Below are 14,638 nucleotides of genomic sequence, written 5' to 3' on the forward strand. Positions count from 1 at the left end.
ATCTTGAAGAGGTATTCATTCAAATATTCATTTATTACCACTATAATTGTTCTCATTTTTCATATTTATTCTCTCTTACTCCAGATAAGTCTTAATCTATGTTTTAAATTCCTGTTGTGAAAGAAAATTAGATTCTTTGAAAAGCTTGGGAATTGTGAACCAATTCAGTTTCTAGTAAGCACATATAATTTCTTTCCATTTTTGCCACTATTAGTGAAAAAACACAGTCTTTAAAATCCATGAACAGTTGTTTTTTTTTTTCAAAATACAATGTTTGTCACTACGTGGGACAGAATTGTTGACCAACTGTTGGTTTTGCTCATGGAGAAGTAAGTAAGCATCGGTGGTTTGTCTTTTTTTAATTAAAATTTTTTTTTAATGTTTATTTATTTTGGGGGGCGCAGAGAGAGAGGGGGAGGGTCAGAGAGAGAGGGAGACACAGAATGTGAAGCAGGCTCCAGGCTCCGAGCTGTCAGCACAGAGCCCGACGCGGGGCTGGAACTCACAGATTGTGAGATCATGACCTGAGCCAAAGTCGGACACATAACCCATTGAGCCACCCGGGCACCCCAAGTGGTTTGTCTTTTAGAGTGGGACTTCCCACCTGGGAGCCACTGGCTCCATGTGACTATTGAAATTCGGATTTAATTTAATTAGGTGGCAACTGAGCACTTCAAAAGTGGCGAGTTCAATTGAGAAACTGAACGTCTAATTGGACAGTGTAGATATAGAACATTTCTTTCAGTGTAGAAAATTCTAGTTGATAGTGATGTTCTATGGTTTTGGGTGGTACTGGTACCCACTTACAACTCAAAGCATTTTTAATATTCATATTACTTAGTCATAATCTTCTAAAAAGAAGAGCGTAAGCTAATATCCTTGTTTAAGAAGTAAACTCTGAGATGCTGAATGATTGTGTGAGTTCTCACAAAGTCTCGTGAAAGATCAAGGAATAGAATAAATGGACAGATATATGATTATACAAACTATATTGCCTCAAACATAAATGTCTTATCTTAGTTATATGGAAACAATACATCATGTTGAATAGTTTCAGATTTATCTAAAATAACTAGCATTGTTATGCATATGGTAACTTGGGATAACTTATTTCAAATCCTGGTCATGAAATATATATATATAACCAATTATGAGCCATAGTTAGTTCTACCAGTCAATCCTAGACTTCCCAGGAACACTAGATTAACATATTTCATCAAACATTCTGAAATTTAGCTTTCTTTCTGATTCCCCGTTGTAAATTTTTCTGAATTACAACTGTGAATCAGAAATACAACTTTTCTCTCAACCTCTGTAATTCTACCTCTCATCCCCTACTCAGTTTGGCTTGGTTGGACATGCCAAGATGATGGGGATTAACACATTTTTAAACAGGTGTGTTGCCAGGGATCTTCTTTCTGGAAGAACTGATGGTTATCATCTCTTCCCAAATCTGCGTTTAGTGACATCACGTTGGTGGCTGGAAATCACACATAATGAGAGTAATCACATCACGGAAATCTGCAAATGCTACAAATCCAAGCACCGCCCGTCTTGATATCTGGTTGCTAAGCATTAGGAGCATATCAACGACTTTGGAGACATGGAGAAACCTTTTTTAGAAGCAACAGATCTACTTTTCTACTCTGCCTCTTGACTCTGTCTCCCAAGGATTAGGCCTCCAATGGTTTTGGCAGAAATCCTAAGCGGAAAATAACATAAGGACAACAGTCAGGAAATATTGAATCATAAAACTATGACTAGGTCTCTTTTAGCGAGTGGTGTGGCAAATGGAGACAGATACAAAAGTTTGTTTCTGTTAATCCAGGAATCAAGGAGGCGAAGGTTCACGTTTACTTTATAGTCAAAATTGTAACATAATGTGGTAGATAAGGATATTCTATCACTTACATATTTAGTTTTCCATATTTACCTCTGGAGCCACTTTGTGTGTATACATTACAAGATTAACATAAACCCACAGTAGCTAATTGGTACCTGCCAGATATTAGTGAAAACCTTAAGACAGACTTCATCATTGTTCTTGTCTAAAACGGGTTTTAGGTCAGGGTAGGAGGCAAAATTAACACTGTGATATGCATACTTAGTCTGGATGGTTAATGCATAGATCTACTTCATTAAACAGAATCCTACAATAGCCTTAAAAATCTCTGTCTTACTCTAGAAGAGTTTGACAGGGAAGATATATTTATTTTTGCAATAAATGAAATAATGTAAAATGTGGGGAAATAGGTTCAAGAAATCCTTACTCTTATGAGTTAAAAAAAGCTTAAGATGGAAAGCTGCCGCCACAGGGCGAAAAGCGCCTGAGGTTAGTTAGCAAGATACTATAACTGGATCAGGAGTAATTTGTTATAGGGAACTACTTTTCATCTGGCGCCAATATACTATTGTGCTATGATCACAACTCCAAACACCGCTTGCCCCCCAGGCCCTCTGCATCTTACACACACAAGTTAATGATTATTACTCGATACTTTTCTTCATGTTCACCAAGTGTGGAAGGTCTTGAGAGCTCAATAAATATGGAGACAAAATCCCTGTCTGGGGCTCTTGCCTCCTCCTAGACATTAGCCTCTCTCGTGTTCACTTCTGTGTCCACTCTCTTGCTGGACGAGAGAGAACTCCAGACTCATAGTCTGCAATAGCAAAATACGTTTTTATAACCCTAGGCTCCTATTGTCTCTGGCATCTCTGGTTTCTATATACTAGGGATATCTAAAATGATGAAAGAAAACTCACAATAAAGCCCAACTTCCACACTTCCGGTTATTACAAAACTTCCACAGATAAAGTTACTGATAATCAAGAGGACAACTATTATATTAATATATTAGGTCACCTCTATGCTGTGGCACAAAAAAGTGCATCTTGCAGAATGAGCAATTGGATGTTATTACATGTTCATGCACAGCAGCTGATTTAGAAGGTACAGTATATGATTGCGGACATTAAAGGGAAGAGTCAAGTGACCTGGGGGCCCTAATACTTTCCTGGGATATTTGTGAGCCTTGAATCTGCTTAAAGCAGCTTGTTGATGCTGGTCACAGCTTAAGGAAAATACATCACATGCTGGTAGTTTATAGCCCACTGGCCCGTAATAGCTATAAAATCCAAAACAATCCACATTATCATGGGAAACTAAAAACAGACTTAACTTTTATGTTATTATACCTTTGTTCTGATTTGCAAGAAATGGAAACCATGTGCTTAGATTTATACGGTCTATTAACATTTTATGTGTCTAAATTCTCCATATTTCTCTTCACCATCTCAATACAGACAAAGTTTTCCTTTGGACTCCATGACAGAATTTGTAGGAAAAGAAAGCGCAGGAATAAACCAGAGCTGTCCTAGAAAGAAGCACAGGGACTAGAGAAATTTACTTACAAAATTATTCAAACCGACATATGCATGATAGACTTCTGAATCCTAGTGGATTCAGCATTATCAATGGACTACAGTTTGGTTGAAATTCCCAAACTAGTCAGAATCTCGCCCAGTAAAATCATGAATTACAGTCATCCATCTCGAGCCCCAGTCTTGCTTTAAGATATTGTGTAATTATACTTGAAACTGAAAGATATTAAAAGTAGCAATTGAGAGACAAGAGGAATAAACTAAAGAATTTATCCCACAGGAATCAATGCAGCAGCATCTAAGAATATATGTATAAAGATTTCCATGAAACCATTGTTTGGAGTGGCCAAACCTCGAAATAATCTAAATGCTTATCAATAAGGAAAGGTTGACAGGATCTTTAACACATCCATGTGATAAAATATCATTCAGCTGTTGAAAAGAATGAGTTCGATGAGTTAGACCTAGGTTATTGTTGTGGAAAAAATAACAATTACGTGCCATTAAGAAAAGCAAGTTGCTGATTAATACATACTGGGTAATTTCCCTTATCTAAAATGAGTGACAAAAACATACATGAAGCAATTCTTTCAACTATCTTCCGCTTAACTGATGAGCCTAATTCATCTGTTATCCATTCCCTCCAGAAACTAGGCAAAAGGCACGTGGGTCCCTTTCTGAAAATTGATTCCTATGTGATTGTCCATACTGTTCTGTTCCTACTTTTAAACTTTCACTTACTAAGGGTCGGCTCTGTTTGTTACTAAACTCCTTTGTGCCTCATGGCATTGCTACTGCAATTTTGCCATTTAATAAAACGTTACACAAAGTGCTTATGAGTATGTCGTAAAAAAGAGTTGTTACTTCATGTAGACAAAGTTAAAAACTTTGTAAAGACCGCATAAATGAAAGCCATTGAAACCATATATTGAGAATTTAGGCATGGGCAAGACCACTGTGAAAAGAGCAGAGAAGAAAATTAAAAAAAAATAGAGAAAACACTATATAGGAAGATGCTTAGCGAATGTCTTCAAAAGCTTGATCCACTTTAAAGAAAACCAGACTAGAAACTTGGGTGTTTTTTACGCAAGACAATTTAAAACCAGCTGGCTCCATATGCTTAAGAAGCATATATAATGTGTTTAAAAGGATACGATTAAATTAATAAGATATTCAAGTTATGTATACGTCAGCTGTATGCTCTCCATTTGCCGACCATCTACCAATTCTGATTGATGAGATAAGATGTCTTTGATCATGTATATTTGTGCGTGTTGACCAAGCAGGAAGATGTGATGGATATATTTCAATCTATTAATATTGGGCACCAGGAGCAAGAGGAGGCTAGAGAGTGAAAAAGAAAAGAACGGAAAGGAAACAAACCAAGCAGTTCTGTGCCAAAATAACAAAGCACACATGGAGTTATACCCAGAATTGCATTGTCTCTGGGGTACTGCTAGATACCTATGAAAATAGAAATTGCATGTGGAGAATTTCACTGGGCACCACGAAGAAAGAAATTGATTTCATTAATGAGGGAACAGTGGGTAATTTTTGTTCTGGCTTTTAGTTACTTGAATGCAGTAGTCTGACTCAAGTAAAAGTTAAACTTTCTTTAAAAAGAAGTGAAATAATAAAATGCAAACTTTCATGACTTTACTTCACGAGAAGTTTTGGAGATTATATTTGTCTTTTTCTCTAAATGTTTATTTATTTTGAGAGAGAGAGAGAGAGAGAGAGAGAGAGAGAGAGAGAGAGAGAGGGAGAATGGGGGAGGGGCAGAGAGAGGGCTCCACACAGCTAGTTCAGAGCCTGGCATGGGGCTCGACCTCATAAACCTTGAGATCATGACCTCAGCTGAAATCAAGCTTAACCAACTGAGCCACCCAGGTGCCCCGGAGATGATACTTTTCTAAATGATACAAATTTTGCATTAAACAGCAATGTACCACCATTTTTAACATAGAACCTGGGCGATGGGAGGAAACCTGTTTTAAAATTTCTTGAGGAAAGAAATGAAATGGTATAGAAATTAAAAAATATTACCTATATCTATTTCTATTTTCCTACCTTCAGCACTTATGGCATCAATGGTCAAAAAAAGGTGACAGGGTCAATTGAGCAATGAGAACTGGGAGCTAAATGAAGTAATGAGTCGGTGCTATATATGTTTTTCACTTTTCCTTTACAGCTAAAATGAGGAAATGAATAATTTAATCTCCAATAACCTATATCTTGAGAGTAGATGTTATTCTGGGAAGTCTTCCCTGTGACACTTGTTTACTAAATTTTTTTCATAGTGGAGTCCTGAAGGAATTTCAGATACAGTTTTGATCAAAACAAAAAGAATTTTTGACATTAGTCTATTAAAATGGATAAGGAGTTGTTCACACAAAAAATTGTTGGATCTAGTATTTCCTATTGAAAAGTAACTGGCATATGGTTCTTAATGGTTCCTTTGGTAGACGTGAAAAGAAGTACTTCCATTTCTTTGCTCCTAAACTCTTTGGCTCTTAGAAAACAAACAACACAGTAGAACAAACTTCTTCTCATCCCTTCATTAAAAGTCATCTCTTCGCTGTGAAATTTGGTATGTTCATAACTTTTTATATGATTTCAAACAGGGAAAAGTGGCAGGAGTGATTTAAGAGCTCATAAAGGCATGCTCTTTACCTAAGTTTTACAAGGGTTTTGACATCAATTACTTTGGTGTCTACTCATCCCTATCTCTCACATCTTTCTGATCTAGTCTATACATTTCAAAATGATCGGGGAGTAGACTGCAGGCCCCATATCCCTTCTCTCCTAATATGTTGATGGCTGTGTCCTGTGAACAAGGGCCTGGTCCTGCAAAACCATAGCATACTTATCAAAACCAGAAAATTAAACACTGGTTCATACTGTCGTCGAAACTGCAGTCTATGTTCAAATTTCGCCAGTTATCTCCTTAGCTTTCCTTTCTTTAATTGAAGTTTAAGTGACATAGGACATTATCTTAGTTTCAAGTGTACAACCTAATGATTCCACATGTGTATATATTGCAAAATGGTCACCATGATAATTCCAGTGAACATCTGTCACCATACATACGTTAAGTGGTTGTGTTTTGTTGTTGTTGTTGGGGATTATTTTTGATGATGTGAATTTTTCAGATCCATACTCTTATGTAATATCCTTTCTCACGTTTTCTCCTGGGTTCGAAATCCTGTCCAGTAGCATAGGTTGCATTTAGTTGTCAAATTTCCTCAGTTTCTTTAAATCTGGAACGATTCTCAGACTTTCTCTTTTATTTCCTTGATATATTTTTCTTGCCTTGATATTTTTGAAGAGAATTGGCCAGCTATTTTGAAGAGAATTGGTAGAGTGTACCTCAATTTCAGTTGCTTTGATGTTTCTTCATGATTAGATTCAGACTATGGATTTTGTCCCCCAGCAATTCCACAGGGATGATTCTCAGTGCATCATATTAGGAGGTCCTTGATGGCTGTTTTTCTCATTATTGGTGCCGTTAGTGTTGATTGCTTGCCGGGGAACTATCTGGTACTGGCCCCAGAAGGAAAAGAAAGAAAAAAGAATGCCAGATTACAGATATTTATGGATTTTTTTTCTTTTTTATATTAGCTTTCTCAGTGGAAAAACATGGACCAAGAGGCTAACGCCCATCATCGGACTTTCTCGCTTCATGCTTTGACCAAGAAGGACCAAGAAGGAGAAAGCATTCCCATGAAAACTGCCCTTTTAATGGGAATGGTTTAGTCCCTCCTGCTGGACTGTGACACCTAGGCATCAGGACCAGGGCCAGCATAGTTTTTCCTGACTTCTGCCCCCTAATCCCACTCCTGTGTCGACTAGCCAAAATCCCAAACTTCAGTCTCATGGTTTGCAAATCTTTATCTTCCTTGTGTAATTACTCTTCCCGTTTCTCCAACCTCCATTCCACTTCTAGAATGTGTCAAATTGACTGGAAGGAAATTCCTTGACTTTTAATTTGCATAGAACCCACTTTCCAAGAAGACCCTTTTCTGCTCTTCACCCCCTCTCCTAACCTTGCATTTGCTGTATAACTTATCTTTACAGTTTGGGTCTTGTCCTCTCCTGGGAATCCATTTCCTCCCCCCCTGAAAAAATGGCCCAAAAAATTGGCTAGCCTTGACTCACTCTCTCTTTCCTTTCGGGAGTGATCCAACTGACCTTCTACCATAGCAGTACCCTATTGTGGCGAATGACTTGTGAAATCAGTGTCTAAACCACCATTAAGCTGCAAAGGATTTAATCCCCATGCCCAAGAACCTCAACTAGCACTTAAGAAAAAATACCCACAAAACAAAGCCTTATACAATTAATTGACAATTTTGGTTATGTAAACTCAATGTTCTGTGAGAATTCAGAGGGATGGAAGCTGGTAGAAATTTTAATCAGCCGGAGAAGATAATGTGGAGAAACTGAGGTTTTTAAATTGACCTCCAAATACAATGTTTGATCTACAAATACAGAGAGGTGTCAGACAAATGATCACGAACAGAGCCAGCAAGGCTTTTGAACCAGGACTAATATGGATCAGCAATGATTAAGGGAGATTACCTGAGAGTTAACGCCTGTTGTTAATTCAAAGAGGCCAACTCTAAAAACTGGGGAGAAGGGGAGGACAGCCAGGAGACCTAGAGTAATCCAGGGAAAAGTGCATTAAGGTGCTGTACTTTGAAAATGGCAGTGTAAATATAAAGGCTAAGGTGAATATGCAATAATTTAAAGGAAAAATCAATAAGCCTTAGTGACTGGATGGATCCAGGAAATGAAGGAAAATGACGATTCAAAATGACACTGACATTTGTAGCTCAGGAAATTGAGAACATGGTAATAACTTCTCACAAAACACAGCAGTTAAGGTGGGGGGTTCTTTTGGGGATTGACACGTGTAGAGAGTTCAGCTGTGGACATGAAGTGTCCTGATTGGCATTTTGAGTTCTTTTCTTTTATTTGTTTTTCATGTTTATTTAATTATTTTGAGAGAGAGAGAGAAAGGGTGAGTCAGGGATGGGCAGAGAGAGGGAGAGAGAGAATCTCAGGCAGGCTCCGCACTCTCAGCACAGAGCCTGATGCGGGTCTCGATCCCACGAACTGTGAGATCATGACCCAAGTTGAAATCAGGAGCCAGATGCTTAATCTACTGAGCCACCCAGGTGCTCACCATTTTGAATTCTTGACACCTGGGTAGAAGAACCACACTGGAGATGAGGATTTGGTAGTCTTCATAAAGGTGCTAGACCAACACATGAGGAAGGGATAAGGAGAAAGATGGGGTAGAAAAGGAATCAGGAGATTGGATGATTCTGGCAGTTACCCATAATAAGCCAATATATGATCGATTTCCAGGAAATAAATGATGAGTGAAGTTGTTAAAATTCTTAGCCTTCCCTGGGGTGCCTGGGTGGCTCAGTTAAGCATTTGGCTTCGGCCCAGATCATGATCTCACAGTTCCTGAGTTCAAGCCCCGTGTCAGGCTCTCTGCTGTCAGCACAGCAGACTCTCTCTGCCCCTTCCCCACTCACTCTCTCAAAAATAATAAATTTAAAAAACATTCTTAGCCATCCCTGCTGACTACAGTTAATTAAACTTTATTTCATACTTAAAAGTTGCTAAGAGAGTACATCTTAAAAGTTCTCATCACAAGAGAAATATTTGTAACTATTTGTGGTGCTGGATGCTAACTAGAGGTTGTGGTGTGCACTTTGCAATATTTGCAAATATTGAATCATCACGTTGTACACCTGAAATTAATATGATGTTATATGTAAATTACACCTTAATTAAACACACACACACACACACACACACACACACACACACACAGATTCCCTGCTGGCTTCAGACAAAGATTAGTCCTAAGCATGAAAGACTAGGCTACTGGGCGCCTGGGTGGCTCAATCCGTTGAGCGTCCGACTTCGACTCAGGTCATGGTCTTGCGGTCCGTGAGTTCGAGCCCCACATCAGGCTCTGTGTTGACAGCTCAGAGCCTGGAGCCTGCTTGAGATTCTATGTCTCCCTCTCTCTCTGTCCCTCCCCTACTCGTGCTCTGTCTCTCTCCCTCTCTCAAAAGTAAATAAAGATTAAAAAAATTAAAAAAAAAATAGACTAGGCTATCGTGACCTAAGGGGGCATTAGTTCCAAGCATGAAGGCCTAAATTGGAATATCCCGTGGATCACCTTATTTTCTTTATTGAGCCCTTCAGGTATTATCTGGGTTAATTTTAGAAACTCAAATTGTGGTAGCCAAGAAACTTTATGTTCCTCATTTTACTTTTCCCAAATCTGATCCTTTATTTCTTTCTCTAGAATTATCATATATCCTGAAGTCATTTGGATTGTTTTTGCTTTGTTATGGTTTTACATATACCTCTTTTACAACCTTTTTTTTTTTCTTGGTCATTTGGGAAAGAATGCAAGCAAGCAAAGCATAAAACACATACATTTTCTATGACTTACTTAGGAATAATATAATACAGTTTAAAGAGTCTTTTATGTACTTATAATGTACGAAAAGAAAAAGGCACTGTAGAACAGCGCTTCTTTGAAAGCAACTCTGTCACTCTCTCCAAGCCTAACAGGTGAGTAGCAAATAACCCACTTGACAACCATTTTGAGGAAAGACTAGGAGAAAGGCAGAACTTTCACAGCCCACAGACACAGACGAGAGCTGAAGCAGAGCAAAGAGGCAGAGACTGATGGGAGCAACTCTATGTCTCCATTTTGAATAATTCAATGCAGCTGCGTACTTTAAGAGGTTGTATATCGTTAAAGCATGTGTGTTAGGTAATAGTTGATTCATATTCGCAAAAGCTCAGCTTTCAAAGCCTTTTTCCCCGCCTTTATGTTGGCTAGGGGAGATAAGTTCACTGAGTTTTGTGAATAGTCAAATGATCAAAGATCAATCAAGAGAAGAGTTGAGAATGGTGGTCATGGCTATTATTTGACAGGAAGCCCGCGGGTATAGACAAGGGACTATTTTTATCGGTTTTACCAAGATATGATTCACACATAATATAATCCACCCATTTAAAAGGCATGATTTTACCATATCCATGGAGTCATATCACTACCATCAATTTCAGAACATTTTTATCAACTCAAAAAGAAATCCTATCCATGCTCCTTCGTCATCATCCGCCCTTAACCCATGACTGTCTGGTCCCATGTGGGAATGCCATACATACAAATAATGAATGTTTCTCCTCTGAAGCCCTCCAAATTATACAATAAAGTTAACTGCTAACAGAAGAAAAAGTCTTAAATATGTTTCGAACAGAAATGCAGTTGCCCATATCAAAAGAATATTATACTATTTCTCTTGTGTATATGGTGATAGTTTTTCATTCCCAAAGCACTTGTTTTCATTATCCTGTCCCGAGAATTATTCACTTCTCCAGGCAGGACTGAGCCAGCAGCTGGATTATAAAATTATGTCATGGGCAATCCCAACAGCACCTTGGCACAAACTCAGAGGTTGAAGAGTAAAGTTCACTGGAAAATTTCCAGCAAGAAAAGATCTCCTTTAGGTGGCCAGAGATTCATCTTGGAATTGATTGCCGTCTATTACTGCAAGAGCCCCCGATGGTCAGGGCTTCTGCACGAACTTCTGAATGTTTGCAGTATCCCCAAGCTGCCAGCACAGCGCCCTGCACACACACGGGGGCTGGATAAAGGTTACCGCCTGACTGACAGTCTTTCCCTGGATGCCCAGACTGAGAGATTTGCAAAGTGTTTCAGTTTGTAGCTGTCACAGTGATCAAAGGGTAGCAGAGGGAAAGTTTTCTCTTTGAGGTCAGCTTTCAGCTGCTATAAATTAGTCATGGATCACAATAGGAAAGAGAGACAACAGATTGGGACGCAGTGAGAAAGTGGGGAAGGTCCACAGATCCTATATGTTACTTGTGGCCGTCGTTATCTTCTTGGTCATGTTTATCTAACAGATTAACTCAATGGAAAGTGCCACTTTAACAGACAACATTGTCATCCATTAGTATAGATAGATCTGGGACAGATTGGTAGTCATAATTAATAGAGGCATTTAGAGGAAACTTGTTTTGTGGCCAACACTGGGAAATTAAATATCCTTTATAGTGTATAATCATTTTGTTCTCCATATTATTTTCAGTAACTATAATTAAACCATTGTTAAGTATCAGAAATACCCAAGGAAGGGGGAACCGATAATGTGGTTGGGAAATGGCATAAGACAGATGAATAATGAAGCTTAGCAGATAAGAAGTAATAATGTCACCTTCACTTTTTTTATTACTATTTTTGCATGGACAGAAAATTCACCTCTCATATCATATCCTCTCTGAGTTACAATGGTGATCAAAATTCTGATTGATAAAAGAGCCACATGAACTCTGTTCCTTAGGTTTCTACGAACATAATGGAACATCATGCATTTCATTAAAATGGTTTGATTGCCAAAATATGGCATAAAAATTTCCATGTGGAGACGTTAACACAAATTACACTTGGAAAATGTAATAAAAAAGATGGCTCAGATTTCAGATTTTTTAAATCTCTTTTCTTTTAGAAATAAGGCTTTCCTGTAATTTCTTGATTATAGGATCTTAATAAAAAATGCCACATCACCCCTTATTTTATGATTATGTTAGCAGCAATGCCAATTAAAAAAAAATTTAGAATTCTGGCTGAAGAATCTGATGCTACCCTGCAAGATCTCCTTTCATTTCCCCATGTATTTTATTCCTAATTTTATTAGCTCTGATATTCTTGAACCAGCCTCCCATCTCCCATCATTGTAACCTTCCCTGCACACCAAAGCTGGTAATTTATAAGTCATAATTATAAGATTTTCTGCAGGGCAGCCGCATGGAAGCTCCTCACTTAAATCTGTCCCATCCAATGGCCCTCACATACATGGAATATTTCCAAATTGCTTGTATCAACGTTCTGAGGTTTCACAGTGATAGACTTGACTGTAAAGCTGATTAACTTTTTCGAAATGAACAAACGAATGCATGTAGCTCAACACGAGCTAATTCACACACACACACACACACACACACACACACACACACACACATATATATGAATATAGGGCAAACCTAAAGAAACTGCAAGTAATGAGATTTTTTTTACTTGCCAAATTAACCTGGTACCCAAATTGTGGAATTCAACTGCATTTTCATTTTTCCAATTTTCTTAGCCGTTATGACATTTGTAATAACATATTTAGTGCCTCCCTTGCCTGATAGAATATGATAGACTATAAACTCCACAAAGGCAGAGAACAAGTTAGTCTTATTGATCGGGCCTTTGGTAGATATCAAACACCTAGCCTAGAGCCGGGTACACAAAGAATACGGGTTGAATGAACACATAAGTGGAACAGACTTGCTATCTTGCTGTTAATGTACAGAGAGACGAGGTGACGTCCTACCAGAAGGTAAACGATGATGAGGCAGGGAGACTTAATGCTCTGGGTGTGTTCAGTGCCTGAATCTTTGTGAATGTTCAATAAAAATTGACAACAGCAAGTTGTAAGCCTCAGGGGAATGGTGAACAGCTGTCAGTAAAATGGATAATGGTCATACAGTTAATCAATTTACATTACAAGTGGTTCAACTGAAGATCCATTCATTCATTGAGCAAACATACCTCTAGAATTTAATATATCAATAACGTCATGCTCAGCCTCACAGTTTAAAGCTTTATTAACTTTTAAACTTTCTATTCAGGGGTAAAGCAACCAAACGTTGTTCTCACATATTGTTAAAAAAAAAGTTTTAAAGCTTTGTATAATTTCTTGAGGTGACTATCTCTTTTCTTATGCCATCTGCATTCAGATATTTGCTAATATATAAAAAAGGGAATTGTTTCTCAGGTTTTAACTTTAATTAATTGCAAAATAGTGTCATCGTGTTAATTATCATGCTAATTTACAAAGGCAGGAAAGTATATTGAAATGAGTTAGAAATGTGTTTTTTTTAATAACAAATCTTAAAATTCTAACAAAGACTGTTAGTTATTTATAAAATCACTAGAAAACTGGGTAAATATATTTGATCAGTATAAATCTATAATTACACATGTTTTAAGTGGCAAGGCTTTAAAAAAGTCTTGTTAATTAAGTATAATGTAACTAGAAAATTGGAGAAAAGTAGATGTTATCTTCAACATTTTAGCTACTGCTGTTTTTATCATATAATACATTTTATATGATCTCATTTTAGAGAAGAGTGTACTTTACTTAATGACAATAAATGTCTTCTCAGGGATGGAGGAGAAATCAGTAACAAAACTCGGATAGCCACCTGTATTTTGTGGAATTTCTGCTTGTAAATCTGCTATTACAACTGAAGGAAATAAGTCCTATCGGAATGGCTTAAAAGCCATAAATATTGAAACTGGATTGAAATTTCCTTAGACATCAACCTAGTGATTAATATTGACATAAATTGATCATGTTAATTCCCAACTTGAAATTCTAGGTGGCTCCCAACTCTCCATGTTTGTCTAGAGAGTGAACTTCAAACCCGTCACAAGACATTCGAAATCCAGTCTTCTGTTTTTCAGTTTTATCTTCCACCATTTCCACCTGTCCTCACTGCCGACATCTTTTATTCCAACCACACTAGCCAATTGCCAGCATTGGAAAGTGCCTCATTCCAAATACTGTTGCACACATACGTGGGTCCCTTTGACAAACTTCTTCCCATGCTCCATGGCTTCAAATTCTCATTAAAAACTCAAAATGTCATTCCTTCTTTGAATGCCTTCCATACCACCCAGGTCATGCTCTCATCTTTGCCGTGTGGCTCATTTGACACTTCTCACTTTGCTTGTGAGTACATTAGACTTCTGGGTCTCTATCAGAATGTGGACTCCCTAAAACCAAGGTTCATGCCTTAGAAGCTTTTTAAATTTTTTTTTTAATGTGTATTTATTTGAGAGAGAGAGAGAGAGAGAGAGAGAGACAGAGCATGAGCGGGGGAGGGGCAGAGAGGAGGGAGACACAGAATCGGAAGCAGGGTCCAGGCTCTGAGAGCTGTCAGCACAGAGCCCGATGCAGGGCTCGAACCCACGAACCATGAGATCGTGACCTGAGCCGAAGTCGGACACTCAACGGACTGAGCCACCCAGGTGCCCCTTTGGAAGCTTTTTAGACACTCCAGTGCCAAGCACGGTGCCCACTAGTTCTTCAGTCCATACTAGATATGACAACTATTAACTTTTAATCACCTAGTGATTCCAAGG

This window comes from Leopardus geoffroyi, chromosome C1, assembly GCF_018350155.1.
Source record: "Leopardus geoffroyi isolate Oge1 chromosome C1, O.geoffroyi_Oge1_pat1.0, whole genome shotgun sequence".
Classification (NCBI taxonomy): domain Eukaryota; kingdom Metazoa; phylum Chordata; class Mammalia; order Carnivora; family Felidae; genus Leopardus; species Leopardus geoffroyi.